Source organism: Bufo bufo, chromosome 1, assembly GCF_905171765.1.
Source record: "Bufo bufo chromosome 1, aBufBuf1.1, whole genome shotgun sequence".
In the NCBI taxonomy this organism is placed as follows: domain Eukaryota; kingdom Metazoa; phylum Chordata; class Amphibia; order Anura; family Bufonidae; genus Bufo; species Bufo bufo.
In genome coordinates, this window is record NC_053389.1 from 385,367,050 (window position 1) to 385,382,089 (window position 15,040).

Here is a 15,040-nt window from a genome sequence, read left to right on the forward strand (position 1 = left end):
AGTATGTTTTGAGTGACAGCGAGAGCATATGAGACAGAGAAAACTATTGTTGCAACAAAGAGAGATTCTCAATCCAATATATCTATCTTTAAACGGGTACCCTTTTACATTAAGGAGAGCTCCTGATGCACCAAGGTGAGCCCCATGTCCAGGAAATACATGCTTGTGCATGGCAAGCTACACAATGCTACTAGGGATTTCTGGGAAAGATATGCAAATTAGCTTCCATAAGCCTATGGCAGAAGATGCTAATTTGCATATCATCATTCTACAAACCAAAAATAATGGATTGTTGATTATATTAATATTAACAAGTATGTTTTGAGTGACAGCGAGAGCATATGAGACAGAGAAAACTATTGTTGCAACAAAGAGAGATTCTCAATCCAATATATCTATCTTTAAACGGGTACCCTTTTACATTAAGGAGAGCTCCTGATGCACCAAGGTGAGCCCCAAGTCTGCGAAATACATGCTTGTGCATGGCAAGCTACACAATGCTACTAGGGATTTCTGGGAAAGATATGCAAATTAGCTTCCATAAGCCTATGGCAGAAGATGCTAATTTGCATATCATCATTCTACAAACCAAAAATAATGGATTGTTGATTATATTAATATTAACAAGTATGTTTTGAGTGACAGCGAGAGCATATGAGACAGAGAAAACTATTGTTGCAACAAAGAGAGATTCTCAATCCAATATATCTATCTTTAAACGGGTACCCTTTTACATTAAGGAGAGCTCCTGATGCACCAAGGTGAGCCCCAAGTCTGCGAAATACATGCTTGTGCATGACAAGCTACACAATGCTACTAGGGATTTCTGGGAAAGATATGCAAATTAGCTTCCATAAGCCTATGGCAGAAGATGCTAATTTGCATATCATCATTCTACAAACCAAAAATAATGGATTGTTGATTATATTAATATTAACAAGTATGTTTTGAGTGACAGCGAGAGCATATGAGACAGAGAAAACTATTGTTGCAACAAAGAGAGATTCTCAATCCAATATATCTATCTTTAAACGGGTACCCTTTTACATTAAGGAGAGCTCCTGATGCACCAAGGTGAGCCCCATGTCCGGGAAATACATGCTTGTGCATGGCAAGCTACACAATGCTACTAGGGATTTCTGGGAAAGATATGCAAATTAGCTTCCATAAGCCTATGGCAGAAGATGCTAATTTGCATATCATCATTCTACAAACCAAAAATAATGGATTGTTGATTATATTAATATTAACAAGTATGTTTTGAGTGACAGCGAGAGCATATGAGACAGAGAAAACTATTGTTGCAACAAAGAGAGATTCTCAATCCAATATATCTATCTTTAAACGGGTACCCTTTTACATTAAGGAGAGCTCCTGATGCACCAAGGTGAGCGTCAAATCTGGAAATACATGCTTGTGCATGACAAGCTACACAATGCTACTAGGGATTTCTGGGAAAGATATGCAAATTAGCTTCCATAAGCCTATGGCAGAAGATGCTAATTTGCATATCATCATTCTACAAACCAAAAATAATGGATTGTTGATTATATTAATATTAACAAGTATGTTTTGAGTGACAGCGAGAGCATATGAGACAGAGAAAACTATTGTTGCAACAAAGAGAGATTCTCAATCCAATATATCTATCTTTAAACGGGTACCCTTTTACATTAAGGAGAGCTCCTGATGCACCAAGGTGAGCCCCATGTCCGGGAAATACATGCTTGTGCATGGCAAGCTACACAATGCTACTAGGGATTTCTGGGAAAGATATGCAAATTAGCTTCCATAAGCCTATGGCAGAAGATGCTAATTTGCATATCATCATTCTACAAACCAAAAATAATGGATTGTTGATTATATTAATATTAACAAGTATGTTTTGAGTGACAGCGAGAGCATATGAGACAGAGAAAACTATTGTTGCAACAAAGAGAGATTCTCAATCCAATATATCTATCTTTAAACGGGTACCCTTTTACATTAAGGAGAGCTCCTGATGCACCAAGGTGAGCCCCATGTCCGGGAAATACATGCTTGTGCATGGCAAGCTACACAATGCTACTAGGGATTTCTGGGAAAGATATGCAAATTAGCTTCCATAAGCCTATGGCAGAAGATGCTAATTTGCATATCATCATTCTACAAACCAAAAATAATGGATTGTTGATTATATTAATATTAACAAGTATGTTTTGAGTGACAGCGAGAGCATATGAGACAGAGAAAACTATTGTTGCAACAAAGAGAGATTCTCAATCCAATATATCTATCTTTAAACGGGTACCCTTTTACATTAAGGAGAGCTCCTGATGCACCAAGGTGAGCCCCAAGTCTGCGAAATACATGCTTGTGCATGACAAGCTACACAATGCTACTAGGGATTTCTGGGAAAGATATGCAAATTAGCTTCCATAAGCCTATGGCAGAAGATGCTAATTTGCATATCATCATTCTACAAACCAAAAATAATGGATTGTTGATTATATTAATATTAACAAGTATGTTTTGAGTGACAGCGAGAGCATATGAGACAGAGAAAACTATTGTTGCAACAAAGAGAGATTCTCAATCCAATATATCTATCTTTAAACGGGTACCCTTTTACATTAAGGAGAGCTCCTGATGCACCAAGGTGAGCCCCATGTCTGCGAAATACATGCTTGTGCATGGCAAGCTACACAATGCTACTAGGGATTTCTGGGAAAGATATGCAAATTAGCTTCCATAAGCCTATGGCAGAAGATGCTAATTTGCATATCATCATTCTACAAACCAAAAATAATGGATTGTTGATTATATTAATATTAACAAGTATGTTTTGAGTGACAGCGAGAGCATATGAGACAGAGAAAACTATTGTTGCAACAAAGAGAGATTCTCAATCCAATATATCTATCTTTAAACGGGTACCCTTTTACATTAAGGAGAGCTCCTGATGCACCAAGGTGAGCCCCATGTCCGGGAAATACATGCTAGTGCATGGCAAGCTACACAATGCTACTAGGGATTTCTGGGAAAGATATGCAAATTAGCTTCCATAAGCCTATGGCAGAAGATGCTAATTTGCATATCATCATTCTACAAACCAAAAATAATGGATTGTTGATTATATTAATATTAACAAGTATGTTTTGAGTGACAGCGAGAGCATATGAGACAGAGAAAACTATTGTTGCAACAAAGAGAGATTCTCAATCCAATATATCTATCTTTAAACGGGTACCCTTTTACATTAAGGAGAGCTCCTGATGCACCAAGGTGAGCCCCAAGTCTGCGAAATACATGCTTGTGCATGACAAGCTACACAATGCTACTAGGGATTTCTGGGAAAGATATGCAAATTAGCTTCCATAAGCCTATGGCAGAAGATGCTAATTTGCATATCATCATTCTACAAACCAAAAATAATGGATTGTTGATTATATTAATATTAACAAGTATGTTTTGAGTGACAGCGAGAGCATATGAGACAGAGAAAACTATTGTTGCAACAAAGAGAGATTCTCAATCCAATATATCTATCTTTAAACGGGTACCCTTTTACATTAAGGAGAGCTCCTGATGCACCAAGGTGAGCCCCATGTCCAGGAAATACATGCTTGTGCATGGCAAGCTACACAATGCTACTAGGGATTTCTGGGAAAGATATGCAAATTAGCTTCCATAAGCCTATGGCAGAAGATGCTAATTTGCATATCATCATTCTACAAACCAAAAATAATGGATTGTTGATTATATTAATATTAACAAGTATGTTTTGAGTGACAGCGAGAGCATATGAGACAGAGAAAACTATTGTTGCAACAAAGAGAGATTCTCAATCCAATATATCTATCTTTAAACGGGTACCCTTTTACATTAAGGAGAGCTCCTGATGCACCAAGGTGAGCCCCATGTCAGGAAATACATGCTTGTGCATGGCAAGCTACACAATGCTACTAGGGATTTCTGGGAAAGATATGCAAATTAGCTTCCATAAGCCTATGGCAGAAGATGCTAATTTGCATATCATCATTCTACAAACCAAAAATAATGGATTGTTGATTATATTAATATTAACAAGTATGTTTTGAGTGACAGCGAGAGCATATGAGACAGAGAAAACTATTGTTGCAACAAAGAGAGATTCTCAATCCAATATATCTATCTTTAAACGGGTACCCTTTTACATTAAGGAGAGCTCCTGATGCACCAAGGTGAGCCCCAAGTCTGCGAAATACATGCTTGTGCATGACAAGCTACACAATGCTACTAGGGATTTCTGGGAAAGATATGCAAATTAGCTTCCATAAGCCTATGGCAGAAGATGCTAATTTGCATATCATCATTCTACAAACCAAAAATAATGGATTGTTGATTATATTAATATTAACAAGTATGTTTTGAGTGACAGCGAGAGCATATGAGACAGAGAAAACTATTGTTGCAACAAAGAGAGATTCTCAATCCAATATATCTATCTTTAAACGGGTACCCTTTTACATTAAGGAGAGCTCCTGATGCACCAAGGTGAGCCCCATGTCCGGGAAATACATGCTTGTGCATGGCAAGCTACACAATGCTACTAGGGATTTCTGGGAAAGATATGCAAATTAGCTTCCATAAGCCTATGGCAGAAGATGCTAATTTGCATATCATCATTCTACAAACCAAAAATAATGGATTGTTGATTATATTAATATTAACAAGTATGTTTTGAGTGACAGCGAGAGCATATGAGACAGAGAAAACTATTGTTGCAACAAAGAGAGATTCTCAATCCAATATATCTATCTTTAAACGGGTACCCTTTTACATTAAGGAGAGCTCCTGATGCACCAAGGTGAGCCCCATGTCCGGGAAATACATGCTTGTGCATGGCAAGCTACACAATGCTACTAGGGATTTCTGGGAAAGATATGCAAATTAGCTTCCATAAGCCTATGGCAGAAGATGCTAATTTGCATATCATCATTCTACAAACCAAAAATAATGGATTGTTGATTATATTAATATTAACAAGTATGTTTTGAGTGACAGCGAGAGCATATGAGACAGAGAAAACTATTGTTGCAACAAAGAGAGATTCTCAATCCAATATATCTATCTTTAAACGGGTACCCTTTTACATTAAGGAGAGCTCCTGATGCACCAAGGTGAGCCCCATGTCCGGGAAATACATGCTTGTGCATGGCAAGCTACACAATGCTACTAGGGATTTCTGGGAAAGATATGCAAATTAGCTTCCATAAGCCTATGGCAGAAGATGCTAATTTGCATATCATCATTCTACAAACCAAAAATAATGGATTGTTGATTATATTAATATTAACAAGTATGTTTTGAGTGACAGCGAGAGCATATGAGACAGAGAAAACTATTGTTGCAACAAAGAGAGATTCTCAATCCAATATATCTATCTTTAAACGGGTACCCTTTTACATTAAGGAGAGCTCCTGATGCACCAAGGTGAGCCCCAAGTCTGCGAAATACATGCTTGTGCATGACAAGCTACACAATGCTACTAGGGATTTCTGGGAAAGATATGCAAATTAGCTTCCATAAGCCTATGGCAGAAGATGCTAATTTGCATATCATCATTCTACAAACCAAAAATAATGGATTGTTGATTATATTAATATTAACAAGTATGTTTTGAGTGACAGCGAGAGCATATGAGACAGAGAAAACTATTGTTGCAACAAAGAGAGATTCTCAATCCAATATATCTATCTTTAAACGGGTACCCTTTTACATTAAGGAGAGCTCCTGATGCACCAAGGTGAGCCCCAAGTCTGCGAAATACATGCTTGTGCATGACAAGCTACACAATGCTACTAGGGATTTCTGGGAAAGATATGCAAATTAGCTTCCATAAGCCTATGGCAGAAGATGCTAATTTGCATATCATCATTCTACAAACCAAAAATAATGGATTGTTGATTATATTAATATTAACAAGTATGTTTTGAGTGACAGCGAGAGCATATGAGACAGAGAAAACTATTGTTGCAACAAAGAGAGATTCTCAATCCAATATATCTATCTTTAAACGGGTACCCTTTTACATTAAGGAGAGCTCCTGATGCACCAAGGTGAGCCCCATGTCCGGGAAATACATGCTTGTGCATGGCAAGCTACACAATGCTACTAGGGATTTCTGGGAAAGATATGCAAATTAGCTTCCATAAGCCTATGGCAGAAGATGCTAATTTGCATATCATCATTCTACAAACCAAAAATAATGGATTGTTGATTATATTAATATTAACAAGTATGTTTTGAGTGACAGCGAGAGCATATGAGACAGAGAAAACTATTGTTGCAACAAAGAGAGATTCTCAATCCAATATATCTATCTTTAAACGGGTACCCTTTTACATTAAGGAGAGCTCCTGATGCACCAAGGTGAGCCCCATGTCCGGGAAATACATGCTTGTGCATGGCAAGCTACACAATGCTACTAGGGATTTCTGGGAAAGATATGCAAATTAGCTTCCATAAGCCTATGGCAGAAGATGCTAATTTGCATATCATCATTCTACAAACCAAAAATAATGGATTGTTGATTATATTAATATTAACAAGTATGTTTTGAGTGACAGCGAGAGCATATGAGACAGAGAAAACTATTGTTGCAACAAAGAGAGATTCTCAATCCAATATATCTATCTTTAAACGGGTACCCTTTTACATTAAGGAGAGCTCCTGATGCACCAAGGTGAGCCCCATGTCCAGGAAATACATGCTTGTGCATGGCAAGCTACACAATGCTACTAGGGATTTCTGGGAAAGATATGCAAATTAGCTTCCATAAGCCTATGGCAGAAGATGCTAATTTGCATATCATCATTCTACAAACCAAAAATAATGGATTGTTGATTATATTAATTAACAAGTATGTTTTGAGTGACAGCGAGAGCATATGAGACAGAGAAAACTATTGTTGCAACAAAGAGAGATTCTCAATCCAATATATCTATCTTTAAACGGGTACCCTTTTACATTAAGGAGAGCTCCTGATGCACCAAGGTGAGCCCCATGTCCGGGAAATACATGCTTGTGCATGGCAAGCTACACAATGCTACTAGGGATTTCTGGGAAAGATATGCAAATTAGCTTCCATAAGCCTATGGCAGAAGATGCTAATTTGCATATCATCATTCTACAAACCAAAAATAATGGATTGTTGATTATATTAATATTAACAAGTATGTTTTGAGTGACAGCGAGAGCATATGAGACAGAGAAAACTATTGTTGCAACAAAGAGAGATTCTCAATCCAATATATCTATCTTTAAACGGGTACCCTTTTACATTAAGGAGAGCTCCTGATGCACCAAGGTGAGCCCCAAGTCTGCGAAATACATGCTTGTGCATGGCAAGCTACACAATGCTACTAGGGATTTCTGGGAAAGATATGCAAATTAGCTTCCATAAGCCTATGGCAGAAGATGCTAATTTGCATATCATCATTCTACAAACCAAAAATAATGGATTGTTGATTATATTAATATTAACAAGTATGTTTTGAGTGACAGCGAGAGCATATGAGACAGAGAAAACTATTGTTGCAACAAAGAGAGATTCTCAATCCAATATATCTATCTTTAAACGGGTACCCTTTTACATTAAGGAGAGCTCCTGATGCACCAAGGTGAGCCCCAAGTCTGCGAAATACATGCTTGTGCATGACAAGCTACACAATGCTACTAGGGATTTCTGGGAAAGATATGCAAATTAGCTTCCATAAGCCTATGGCAGAAGATGCTAATTTGCATATCATCATTCTACAAACCAAAAATAATGGATTGTTGATTATATTAATATTAACAAGTATGTTTTGAGTGACAGCGAGAGCATATGAGACAGAGAAAACTATTGTTGCAACAAAGAGAGATTCTCAATCCAATATATCTATCTTTAAACGGGTACCCTTTTACATTAAGGAGAGCTCCTGATGCACCAAGGTGAGCCCCATGTCCGGGAAATACATGCTAGTGCATGGCAAGCTACACAATGCTACTAGGGATTTCTGGGAAAGATATGCAAATTAGCTTCCATAAGCCTATGGCAGAAGATGCTAATTTGCATATCATCATTCTACAAACCAAAAATAATGGATTGTTGATTATATTAATATTAACAAGTATGTTTTGAGTGACAGCGAGAGCATATGAGACAGAGAAAACTATTGTTGCAACAAAGAGAGATTCTCAATCCAATATATCTATCTTTAAACGGGTACCCTTTTACATTAAGGAGAGCTCCTGATGCACCAAGGTGAGCCCCAAGTCTGTGAAATACATGCTTGTGCATGACAAGCTACACAATGCTACTAGGGATTTCTGGGAAAGATATGCAAATTAGCTTCCATAAGCCTATGGCAGAAGATGCTAATTTGCATATCATCATTCTACAAACCAAAAATAATGGATTGTTGATTATATTAATATTAACAAGTATGTTTTGAGTGACAGCGAGAGCATATGAGACAGAGAAAACTATTGTTGCAACAAAGAGAGATTCTCAATCCAATATATCTATCTTTAAACGGGTACCCTTTTACATTAAGGAGAGCTCCTAATGCACCAAGGTGAGCCCCATGTCCAGGAAATACATGCTAGTGCATGGCAAGCTACACAATGCTACTAGGGATTTCTGGGAAAGATATGCAAATTAGCTTCCATAAGCCTATGGCAGAAGATGCTAATTTGCATATCATCATTCTACAAACCAAAAATAATGGATTGTTGATTATATTAATATTAACAAGTATGTTTTGAGTGACAGCGAGAGCATATGAGACAGAGAAAACTATTGTTGCAACAAAGAGAGATTCTCAATCCAATATATCTATCTTTAAACGGGTACCCTTTTACATTAAGGAGAGCTCCTGATGCACCAAGGTGAGCCCCATGTCCGGGAAATACATGCTAGTGCATGGCAAGCTACACAATGCTACTAGGGATTTCTGGGAAAGATATGCAAATTAGCTTCCATAAGCCTATGGCAGAAGATGCTAATTTGCATATCATCATTCTACAAACCAAAAATAATGGATTGTTGATTATATTAATATTAACAAGTATGTTTTGAGTGACAGCGAGAGCATATGAGACAGAGAAAACTATTGTTGCAACAAAGAGAGATTCTCAATCCAATATATCTATCTTTAAACGGGTACCCTTTTACATTAAGGAGAGCTCCTGATGCACCAAGGTGAGCCCCAAGTCTGTGAAATACATGCTTGTGCATGACAAGCTACACAATGCTACTAGGGATTTCTGGGAAAGATATGCAAATTAGCTTCCATAAGCCTATGGCAGAAGATGCTAATTTGCATATCATCATTCTACAAACCAAAAATAATGGATTGTTGATTATATTAATATTAACAAGTATGTTTTGAGTGACAGCGAGAGCATATGAGACAGAGAAAACTATTGTTGCAACAAAGAGAGATTCTCAATCCAATATATCTATCTTTAAACGGGTACCCTTTTACATTAAGGAGAGCTCCTGATGCACCAAGGTGAGCCCCATGTCCGGGAAATACATGCTAGTGCATGGCAGGCTACACAATGCTACTAGGGATTTCTGGGAAAGATATGCAAATTAGCTTCCATAAGCCTATGGCAGAAGATGCTAATTTGCATATCATCATTCTACAAACCAAAAATAATGGATTGTTGATTATATTAATATTAACAAGTATGTTTTGAGTGACAGCGAGAGCATATGAGACAGAGAAAACTATTGTTGCAACAAAGAGAGATTCTCAATCCAATATATCTATCTTTAAACGGGTACCCTTTTACATTAAGGAGAGCTCCTGATGCACCAAGGTGAGCCCCATGTCCGGGAAATACATGCTAGTGCATGGCAAGCTACACAATGCTACTAGGGATTTCTGGGAAAGATATGCAAATTAGCTTCCATAAGCCTATGGCAGAAGATGCTAATTTGCATATCATCATTCTACAAACCAAAAATAATGGATTGTTGATTATATTAATATTAACAAGTATGTTTTGAGTGACAGCGAGAGCATATGAGACAGAGAAAACTATTGTTGCAACAAAGAGAGATTCTCAATCCAATATATCTATCTTTAAACGGGTACCCTTTTACATTAAGGAGAGCTCCTGATGCACCAAGGTGAGCCCCAAGTCTGCGAAATACATGCTTGTGCATGACAAGCTACACAATGCTACTAGGGATTTCTGGGAAAGATATGCAAATTAGCTTCCATAAGCCTATGGCAGAAGATGCTAATTTGCATATCATCATTCTACAAACCAAAAATAATGGATTGTTGATTATATTAATATTAACAAGTATGTTTTGAGTGACAGCGAGAGCATATGAGACAGAGAAAACTATTGTTGCAACAAAGAGAGATTCTCAATCCAATATATCTATCTTTAAACGGGTACCCTTTTACATTAAGGAGAGCTCCTAATGCACCAAGGTGAGCCCCATGTCCGGGAAATACATGCTAGTGCATGGCAAGCTACACAATGCTACTAGGGATTTCTGGGAAAGATATGCAAATTAGCTTCCATAAGCCTATGGCAGAAGATGCTAATTTGCATATCATCATTCTACAAACCAAAAATAATGGATTGTTGATTATATTAATATTAACAAGTATGTTTTGAGTGACAGCGAGAGCATATGAGACAGAGAAAACTATTGTTGCAACAAAGAGAGATTCTCAATCCAATATATCTATCTTTAAACGGGTACCCTTTTACATTAAGGAGAGCTCCTGATGCACCAAGGTGAGCCCCAAGTCTGCGAAATACATGCTTGTGCATGACAAGCTACACAATGCTACTAGGGATTTCTGGGAAAGATATGCAAATTAGCTTCCATAAGCCTATGGCAGAAGATGCTAATTTGCATATCATCATTCTACAAACCAAAAATAATGGATTGTTGATTATATTAATATTAACAAGTATGTTTTGAGTGACAGCGAGAGCATATGAGACAGAGAAAACTATTGTTGCAACAAAGAGAGATTCTCAATCCAATATATCTATCTTTAAACGGGTACCCTTTTACATTAAGGAGAGCTCCTGATGCACCAAGGTGAGCCCCAAGTCTGCGAAATACATGCTTGTGCATGACAAGCTACACAATGCTACTAGGGATTTCTGGGAAAGATATGCAAATTAGCTTCCATAAGCCTATGGCAGAAGATGCTAATTTGCATATCATCATTCTACAAACCAAAAATAATGGATTGTTGATTATATTAATATTAACAAGTATGTTTTGAGTGACAGCGAGAGCATATGAGACAGAGAAAACTATTGTTGCAACAAAGAGAGATTCTCAATCCAATATATCTATCTTTAAACGGGTACCCTTTTACATTAAGGAGAGCTCCTGATGCACCAAGGTGAGCCCCATGTCCGGGAAATACATGCTAGTGCATGGCAAGCTACACAATGCTACTAGGGATTTCTGGGAAAGATATGCAAATTAGCTTCCATAAGCCTATGGCAGAAGATGCTAATTTGCATATCATCATTCTACAAACCAAAAATAATGGATTGTTGATTATATTAATATTAACAAGTATGTTTTGAGTGACAGCGAGAGCATATGAGACAGAGAAAACTATTGTTGCAACAAAGAGAGATTCTCAATCCAATATATCTATCTTTAAACGGGTACCCTTTTACATTAAGGAGAGCTCCTGATGCACCAAGGTGAGCCCCATGTCCGGGAAATACATGCTAGTGCATGGCAAGCTACACAATGCTACTAGGGATTTCTGGGAAAGATATGCAAATTAGCTTCCATAAGCCTATGGCAGAAGATGCTAATTTGCATATCATCATTCTACAAACCAAAAATAATGGATTGTTGATTATATTAATATTAACAAGTATGTTTTGAGTGACAGCGAGAGCATATGAGACAGAGAAAACTATTGTTGCAACAAAGAGAGATTCTCAATCCAATATATCTATCTTTAAACGGGTACCCTTTTACATTAAGGAGAGCTCCTGATGCACCAAGGTGAGCCCCATGTCCGGGAAATACATGCTAGTGCATGGCAAGCTACACAATGCTACTAGGGATTTCTGGGAAAGATATGCAAATTAGCTTCCATAAGCCTATGGCAGAAGATGCTAATTTGCATATCATCATTCTACAAACCAAAAATAATGGATTGTTGATTATATTAATATTAACAAGTATGTTTTGAGTGACAGCGAGAGCATATGAGACAGAGAAAACTATTGTTGCAACAAAGAGAGATTCTCAATCCAATATATCTATCTTTAAACGGGTACCCTTTTACATTAAGGAGAGCTCCTGATGCACCAAGGTAAGCCCCAAGTCTGCGAAATACATGCTTGTGCATGACAAGCTACACAATGCTACTAGGGATTTCTGGGAAAGATATGCAAATTAGCTTCCATAAGCCTATGGCAGAAGATGCTAATTTGCATATCATCATTCTACAAACCAAAAATAATGGATTGTTGATTATATTAATATTAACAAGTATGTTTTGAGTGACAGCGAGAGCATATGAGACAGAGAAAACTATTGCTGCAACAAAGAGAGATTCTCAATCCAATATATCTATCTTTAAACGGGTACCCTTTTACATTAAGGAGAGCTCCTGATGCACCAAGGTGAGCCCCATGTCCAGGAAATACATGCTTGTGCATGGCAAGCTACACAATGCTACTAGGGATTTCTGGGAAAGATATGCAAATTAGCTTCCATAAGCCTATGGCAGAAGATGCTAATTTGCATATCATCATTCTACAAACCAAAAATAATGGATTGTTGATTATATTAATATTAACAAGTATGTTTTGAGTGACAGCGAGAGCATATGAGACAGAGAAAACTATTGTTGCAACAAAGAGAGATTCTCAATCCAATATATCTATCTTTAAACGGGTACCCTTTTACATTAAGGAGAGCTCCTGATGCACCAAGGTGAGCCCCATGTCCAGGAAATACATGCTTGTGCATGGCAAGCTACACAATGCTACTAGGGATTTCTGGGAAAGATATGCAAATTAGCTTCCATAAGCCTATGGCAGAAGATGCTAATTTGCATATCATCATTCTACAAACCAAAAATAATGGATTGTTGATTATATTAATATTAACAAGTATGTTTTGAGTGACAGCGAGAGCATATGAGACAGAGAAAACTATTGTTGCAACAAAGAGAGATTCTCAATCCTATATATCTATCTTTAAACGGGTACCCTTTTACATTAAGGAGAGCTCCTGATGCACCAAGGTGAGCCCCAAGTCTGCGAAATACATGCTTGTGCATGACAAGCTACACAATGCTACTAGGGATTTCTGGGAAAGATATGCAAATTAGCTTCCATAAGCCTATGGCAGAAGATGCTAATTTGCATATCATCATTCTACAAACCAAAAATAATGGATTGTTGATTATATTAATATTAACAAGTATGTTTTGAGTGACAGCGAGAGCATATGAGACAGAGAAAACTATTGTTGCAACAAAGAGAGATTCTCAATCCAATATATCTATCTTTAAACGGGTACCCTTTTACATTAAGGAGAGCTCCTGATGCACCAAGGTAAGCCCCAAGTCTGCGAAATACATGCTTGTGCATGACAAGCTACACAATGCTACTAGGGATTTCTGGGAAAGATATGCAAATTAGCTTCCATAAGCCTATGGCAGAAGATGCTAATTTGCATATCATCATTCTACAAACCAAAAATAATGGATTGTTGATTATATTAATATTAAAAAGTATGTTTTGAGTGACAGCGAGAGCATATAAGACAGAGAAAACTATTGTTGCAACAAAGAGAGATTCTCAATCCAATATATCTATCTTTAAACGGGTACCCTTTTACATTAAGGAGAGCTCCTGATGCACCAAGTCGAGCCCCATGTCCGGAAAAAAACATGCTAGTGCATGGCAGGCTACACAATGCTACTAGGGATTTCTGGGAAAGATATGCAAATTAGCTTCCATAAGCCTATGGCAGAAGATGCTAATTTGCATATCATCATTCTACAAACCAAAAATAATGGATTGTTGATTATATTAATATTAACAAGTATGTTTTGAGTGACAGCGAGAGCATATGAGACAGAGAAAACTATTGTTGCAACAAAGAGAGATTCTCAATCCAATATATCTATCTTTAAACGGGTACCCTTTTACATTAAGGAGAGCTCCTGATGCACCAAGGTGAGCCCCAAGTCTGTGAAATACATGCTTGTGCATGACAAGCTACACAATGCTACTAGGGATTTCTGGGAAAGATATGCAAATTAGCTTCCATAAGCCTATGGCAGAAGATGCTAATTTGCATATCATCATTCTACAAACCAAAAATAATGGATTGTTGATTATATTAATATTAACAAGTATGTTTTGAGTGACAGCGAGAGCATATGAGACAGAGAAAACTATTGTTGCAACAAAGAGAGATTCTCAATCAAATATATCTATCTTTAAACGGGTACCCTTTTACATTAAGGAGAGCTCCTGATGCACCAAGGTGAGCCCCATGTCCGGGAAATACATGCTAGTGCATGGCAGGCTACACAATGCTACTAGGGATTTCTGGGAAAGATATGCAAATTAGCTTCCATAAGCCTATGGCAGAAGATGCTAATTTGCATATCATCATTCTACAAACCAAAAATAATGGATTGTTGATTATATTAATATTAACAAGTATGTTTTGAGTGACAGCGAGAGCATATGAGACAGAGAAAACTATTGTTGCAACAAAGAGAGATTCTCAATCCAATATATCTATCTTTAAACGGGTACCCTTTTACATTAAGGAGAGCTCCTGATGCACCAAGGTGAGCCCCATGTCCGGGAAATACATGCTAGTGCATGGCAGGCTATACAATGCTACTAGGGATTTCTGGGAAAGATATGCAAATTAGCTTCCATAAGCCTATGGCAGAAGATGCTAATTTGCATATCATCATTCTACAAACCAAAAATAATGGATTGTTGATTATATTAATATTAACAAGTATGTTTTTGAGTGACA